This window comes from Paroedura picta, chromosome 9 (assembly GCF_049243985.1).
Source record: "Paroedura picta isolate Pp20150507F chromosome 9, Ppicta_v3.0, whole genome shotgun sequence".
Taxonomy (NCBI): Eukaryota; Metazoa; Chordata; class Lepidosauria; order Squamata; family Gekkonidae; genus Paroedura; species Paroedura picta.
The window spans coordinates 12,429,662-12,436,207 of NC_135377.1; positions in this window are offsets into that span (position 1 = coordinate 12,429,662).

A 6,546-nucleotide genomic window follows, 5' to 3' on the forward strand; every position below is an offset into this window, starting at 1 on the left:
ATGACCTCCAATGTGACCCAGAATTGATGTAGGCCTTGAGGGAGGTCAGGGCAACACTCTGGTTTTTGGGCAAAATCTCTATGAAACAAGCTAATTCTACCATAGAGTTTTTGCCCCAAAAGCAGAGTGTCACCCTGACCTTCCCAAAGTGTTTATGTTGTGTTGGAAGTCACATGGGCATGTTGATGAAGCAACTCCTAGAGGAAGGTGATGGCTTTCCAGCCTCAAATGGTGACGTGAACTGTAAATATTTTGTGGTGACGTTTGTTAAAACGCAGCCTGCCCCGGTGGCAGAAAACAGCCAACAGGGAAGACCAGTTGGTAGCTTCGGGTTTAAAATAAACACTAACGTTCCTGACTGGGCTTTTTAATTTTAAAAAATGCTGCCGAGAAAGCAGCCCTGGGAAAATATTTCCTGCTTCATTTTCATAAATATTTATGTAATTCCTTCTGGAGAGCATGCTGCCTTGAGAAAATTGGACATAGATCTTCCTGTCACAAAGTTAACTGTTCAAATTTGAAAGAAATAAAAAGGTTGGGAGAGATTTGGGGGGCAAATGCGACGGTCTCCCGAGGCAGGCCTGATTTTGGTAGGGCACGCAGTTTATGTTCAAGCCGCCCAATTTAAGCCCAGTTGCGATTCCCCCACCCGAAGGGAACAAAACGCTGCAGAAATATGAAGATAGATAGAGCCATCACACTGCCGCAGGCCTCCCTAGGGCTGGTTGCCAACCTCCAGGTGGTAGTTGGAGTTCTACCACTAAAAATAAATAAAACGAAATTAAGACTGACCTCCAGGCAACAGAGGTCAGTTCACCTGAAGAAAATGGCCGCCTCTGGAAGTTGGATTCCATGGCATTATACCCCCCCCCTGGAGTCCTTCCCCTCCCCCTCCCTGCATCTCCCAGGCTCCACTCCCAACATTTGCAGATGTTTCTGTGCTCAGAGCTGGCAACCCTAATGCCTGCCTCTGGCTCAGCCTAATTGGCCACCCAGACAGCAATCATGCAAGCCCAGCAGGTCTGTATCAGAGAAGGAGGAAGGGAAGGAAAGAGCCATCATAGATCTGTTCCCTGTGCAGCTGTACTGACCTGACACAAACTGAATCTTTCATATGCTCTGACCAAATGAAGCAAGGTACAAATTAGGGGTGCCAGCTCTGGTTTGGAAATACCTGGAAAGTTTGAGGGTGGAGACTGAGGAGGGTGGAGCTTGGGGATCCTCCCGAATTACTGGCAACCCTCATGTGAATGGGTTTACTTCCAAATGAACAACCGTGTAGAAAACTGCTTACAGGTTTCTTGTACCTTTGGAGGTAAATTGGGGAAGGATTTCTACTTTCAAAGAAGGAACCTGACCATTCAGGTAACAGGCCTGGAATATTAACCCATGAAGTCCCTTCCAACTCTTCTATGATTCTATGATTCTATGATTCTATGATTCTATGATTATTGGTGACCTCGATTTTGTTTCCAGTGATAAGAGGAGAGTAGAACTACATGCTACGTACAGTTCTGTGGTTAGTTCTCCAGCTAATTTGCAACTGAATGCATTTAGTGTATCTGTACCCTACTAGGATTCCAGGAAATGGATTACTAATAGGAGGAAATTTGGGGGGTGAAGCCTGAGAAGGGTGGAGTTTGCCAAGAAGAGGGACTTCAGTGGAGTATTATGCCAGAGCCCACCTTCAGAAATGGACATTTTCTCCAAGTGAACTGATCTCTGTTTACCTGGAGATCATTTGTAATCCTAGGAAATCACCAGCCACAAACTGGAGGTTGGCAACCCTGGCCATTGAACTCATTCCCTTGTGCTATTTTCCTGCCCCAAACAATCCCAAAGTGCTGCTTTTACCCCACTGTGGGTAAAACTTACAAATAGCCGTAAACTTACAAATCCCCTACTAAAAGTATCTTGAGGGTTAAGAATTTGTTGCAGAATGGGTATTATGTCCTGATTATGTCCTTAATTAACATGGGAGTGCTAATTTGCTAACACATTGAAATGAACACATGAACCTGCCTTATACTGAATCAGACCAAATACAAAAAAGCTCCACAGGTCAGCAATAGGCAAGAAAAACAAGGAACCCCTGTGTAAAGAGGCTACCGAGCTAATTAACAAAAAACTCTCAAGGCTTCCTCTCATCTTTGGAATCCAGCCAAAGGATCTTTCCTTAGTGGCTAGAATGGCATTTACAATTTATGTAAGACGAACCAAAAGCCTCAGTTCATTTCTTGAGCTGTTTAAAGTCTTCACAGTCTCCAGACACAACTGTCAGGTAAGGCAAAGCTTTCTCCTTCTCCTTCTGAAGACTCAAGTGAAGTCTACAAAGGGCTGAGAAGCAGAGGAAAAGATTTGGTAGCCTTTTTACACAGGCATTCTTTATTTTTCTTCTGCATTCCTTCAAGGAGAGCCTTGCTCCATCAAAGTCATAGAACCATAGAGCTGGAAGGGGCCATACAGGCCATCTAGTCCAGCCCCCTGCTCAAGGCAGGATCAGCCTAAAGCATCCAGGATAAGTCTCTGTCCAGCTGCTGCTTGAAGTCTGCCAGTGAGGGGGAGCTCAGCACTTCTTAGGCAGCCTATTCCACTGCTGAACTACTCTGGCTGTGAACATTTTTCCTTATATCTAGCTGATATCATTCTACGTGTAGAACGATTACTTTGGGTCCATTACTTCGGGTCCTATCCTCTGCTGCCAACAGGAGCATTTCCCTGCCCTCCTCTATGTAATGACCTTTCAAAGACTTAAAAAGAGCATTCATGTCCCCTCTCAGCTTCCTCTTCTCCAGGTTGAACGTTCCCAAGTCCCTCAGCCTTTCCTCTTCTGAGCTCTCCTCTGAACCCTCTCAATCCTTTTTGACCTGTCTGCTCTGTTTTATTGTCAGCTCTGACCGGCAGCAGCTCCTCATGGTAACAGAAAGAGGGCTTTCACATCACCTACTTCCAGAGTAGATGCCAGGGACTGAACTAGGAACCTTCTGCATGCCAAGCAGATTCTCTGCTATTGAGCCACAGCAGGAAATAGTATGGTACAAAAGGAGAAAGGAATACCCCCTCTCATTTATCGCCAGCATGGTGTAGTGGTTAAGAGTGGCAGCTTCTAATCTGGCAAGCTAGGTTTGATACCCTGCTCCTCTATATGGAGCCACCTGGGTGACCTTGGGCTCATCACAGCCCTGATAGTGCTGTTCTGACTGAGCAGGCCTGTCAGAACTCTCTCAGCCTCTTCTACCTCACAGAGCCTGTGTTGTGGGGAGAGGAAAGAAGAAGAAGAAGAGTTGGTTATTATATGCTGCTTTTCCCTACCCGAAGGAGGCTCAAAGCGGCTTACAGTCGCCTTCCCATTCCTCTCCCCACAACAGATACCCTGTGGGGTAGGTGAGGCTGAGAGAGCCCTGATATCACTGCTCGGTCAGAACAGTTTTATCAGTGCCGTGGCGAGCCCAAGGTCACCCAGCTGGTTGCATGTGGGGGAGCGCAGAATCGAACCTGGCATGCCAGATTAGAAGTCCGCACTCCTAACCACTACACCAAACTGGCTCTCAAAGGGAAGGTGATTGTAAGCCACTTTGAGACTCCTTTGGGCAGTGAAAAGCGGGGTATAAAAACCAACTCTTCTTCCTTATTCTGCATTCCGCAAAAAAAAAAATATCCATGAAAAAGACACATAAAACTATATGGAATGTGTATTTCTGTCCTTAGCAGTAAATTTAAGGCCGAACTGTGAATATCACAATTTATTTATATCCTTATCCCGGGGGTGTAAATCACATTGCCAACTCTTTTTTTTTTAATGGTTGTTTCCAGGCATGCAGATGTAGTGATGGGAAAAATCTCTTTGGCTCGATTCTGGCTCGCTAGACAAGCTGTTAAGGACAGATGAGCCATTTTGGGGTGGGGGAGGGGTGGGGGGAGGAATGGATCATTCTAGAATTTAGAGGCCTAGATTTTTCTTTCTCATGAAGCATTTTCAAATGACAATCCTTTCCTGAGAGTAAGCCCCATTGACTAACATCAGGCTTATTTCTGAGTAGGCCCACTTTGGATTATTCCCTCAGCATACAGACAGACAATTCTCTGGACCCTGACCCAAGAACTGGTTTAGAAGAGCATTTCTCAACTTTTTCACCATTGAGAAACCCTGAAATATTCTTCAAGCTTCAAGAAACCCCAGAAGTGGCGTGATAATGCAGAATATGATTGGGAAGCATAACTGTGGACATGCCCACCCTGGGCCTCTCCCCTTCCCACCCCCTCAAGGCCCATCATTGGACATTTTGGGAGAGGGGTGCAGGTTGACATGACCATTTATCTTAATATCATCTGATGAATGTTTAACAAATGTATAATATATATAAAAATTGACTCCCATCCATTTGGGAAATCCTTCCAAGGCCACCAAGAAACCCTGGTTTAGATTAATAAGATGACTGGCTTATTTACAACATTTGTATTCTGCCTTCACAAGGGCCACTGAGGTGGGTAACAAGCGAAAACACACATGATAAAATCAGATTTCAAAACCATGATGAAAGTCACACCCTCCCAAGAAAATCAGCATTAAAATAATGAAAGGGCAGGGCTTAAAATACATTCAGCTGATAAACACATCGGTTGGGAAGGAGGGATCTTTGCGGGAATGCCAAACAAAACCAAAATGTCTTCTTCATCCACTGGCGGAAAAGAGGAAGGTAACTGTCATTTCAGTTTCACAGCAGTGAAAACAGCTTGGGGGGGGGGGGACAGGGGACAAAATAAATGAGTGCATATCCTCAGTGAGACGATGCCCCCATCACAGCACTATCTTAAAAAACATTATTTTTCTCCAGCTTAAAAAAAGAGAGAGTTTAACCTCTTCTGTACTATCTTCAATTAAGCATGAGCAAGTGGGAACCCACAAGGACTTGCAGGACTCTGACATGCCAACCTCAGGTGCGACCTGGGATCCCTCAGAATCACAGCTCAACTCCAGTCTGCAGAGATCAGAAAGTGGATCCATGGGAGGGTGGCATTGCACCCAACTGAGGACCCTGTCCTCCCCAAGCTCCATCCCCAAATCTCCAGGGGTTTCTCCACCTGGATATGGCCCCACCAATGGCTGGAGGGGGGGTATCTGCAAACCCTATGACATCTCATTCTCATCTCGCCCACTGGTTCCTCTTTCCCTCTGAAGAAGATCAGAGGTAATCCAGGGGGTTACAAGCCAGTGAGTTAAACTTCAGTTCCAAGTGAATTAGTAGAAACGGTTACTAAAAAATGAACTGATAGACACATTGACCATTTCCGCATTGGGAACTTCACTGCCCCAGCTCCCATGCAGGAGCACAAATCGGGGGCAGATGAGGGGCACCAGGCCAAAAGCTCCCTCGTGTGGGTGCAGGAAGAGGGGGGGGGTGTAACTTGCCACAACTAAAACTACAGCTTGCAGCCCAGCATGAAACCTCCACTGCGTAAACAGCCATTGAGGAACAAAGCCTGCTAAGGGAAAATCAGGCTGGCTTCTGCAAGGGGAAGTCCTGTCCCACCAACCTTTTGGATCTCTTTGAGCGGATTAATAAGCATACAGATAAGGCAACCTGTACTTGGACTGCTAAAGTGCTTTTGACAAGGGACTGCATCAAAGACTTCTCAATAAGCTGGGGATAAGAGGCCATGTCCTTTTATGGATTAAAATTTGTCAAATGGCCCGCACCAGTCAAAAGTCAGCTCAGCAATCAACAAAAAAGGTTCAGCAACAAAGTCCTGGAGGAGTTTAATTGAACTTGCTTTCTTCATAGAAGCTATTTGTTTAGGGATGCCCCAACCCCCCACCCTCCCGGGCCTAGCCAGATTCAAAGATGCTACCGAATTATTCAGGATGTTGAAAACTAAGGAGGTATAGGGGGGCCCCTCTAAGTCGGGTGAGGGAGTCCAGCATGGATAACTGCATGGTTAATGCCTGTTGAGACAATTTCCCCCCTAATATTAGGAATTTTCACTATATGCTGATGGGGCCTCATCTGATACACACTTTTCTTGGATGCTTTGGGCTGATCCTGCATTGAGCAGGGGGTTGGACTAGATGGCCTGTATGGCCCCCTATGATTCTATGATTATGACAGAGAGTGAGAGAGATCTTGAGATTGCAGTAGAACATTTGATGAAATTGCCCATTATATGTGGAACTTTTTTTTTTAAAGACAAACTCCACGCTAGGAATGATTAGCAATGAGCTTGAGAACAAAACTGCCAACATTATAATGCACTTGTGAAGGCTATGGGGTGACCTCATTTGGAATAATATGTGCAGTTCTGGTCACTGCGTTTCCAACATGGCATTGCAGAGCTGGAAAAAGTACAAAGGAGGACAACCAAGATGATTAGAGGGCTGCAGCACTTTAACCATAAGGGAAGATTGGAGAGTTTGGGACTTTTTAGTCTAGAAAAATAAAAGGCGCCTAAGGGGGAACATCATAGAGATTTATAAAAGTGGATAGAGGGAGTTGGTTTTCTCCCTCTCCTCTAATACTGGGATTAGGGGGTGCCCCATTGCGTAGAGGT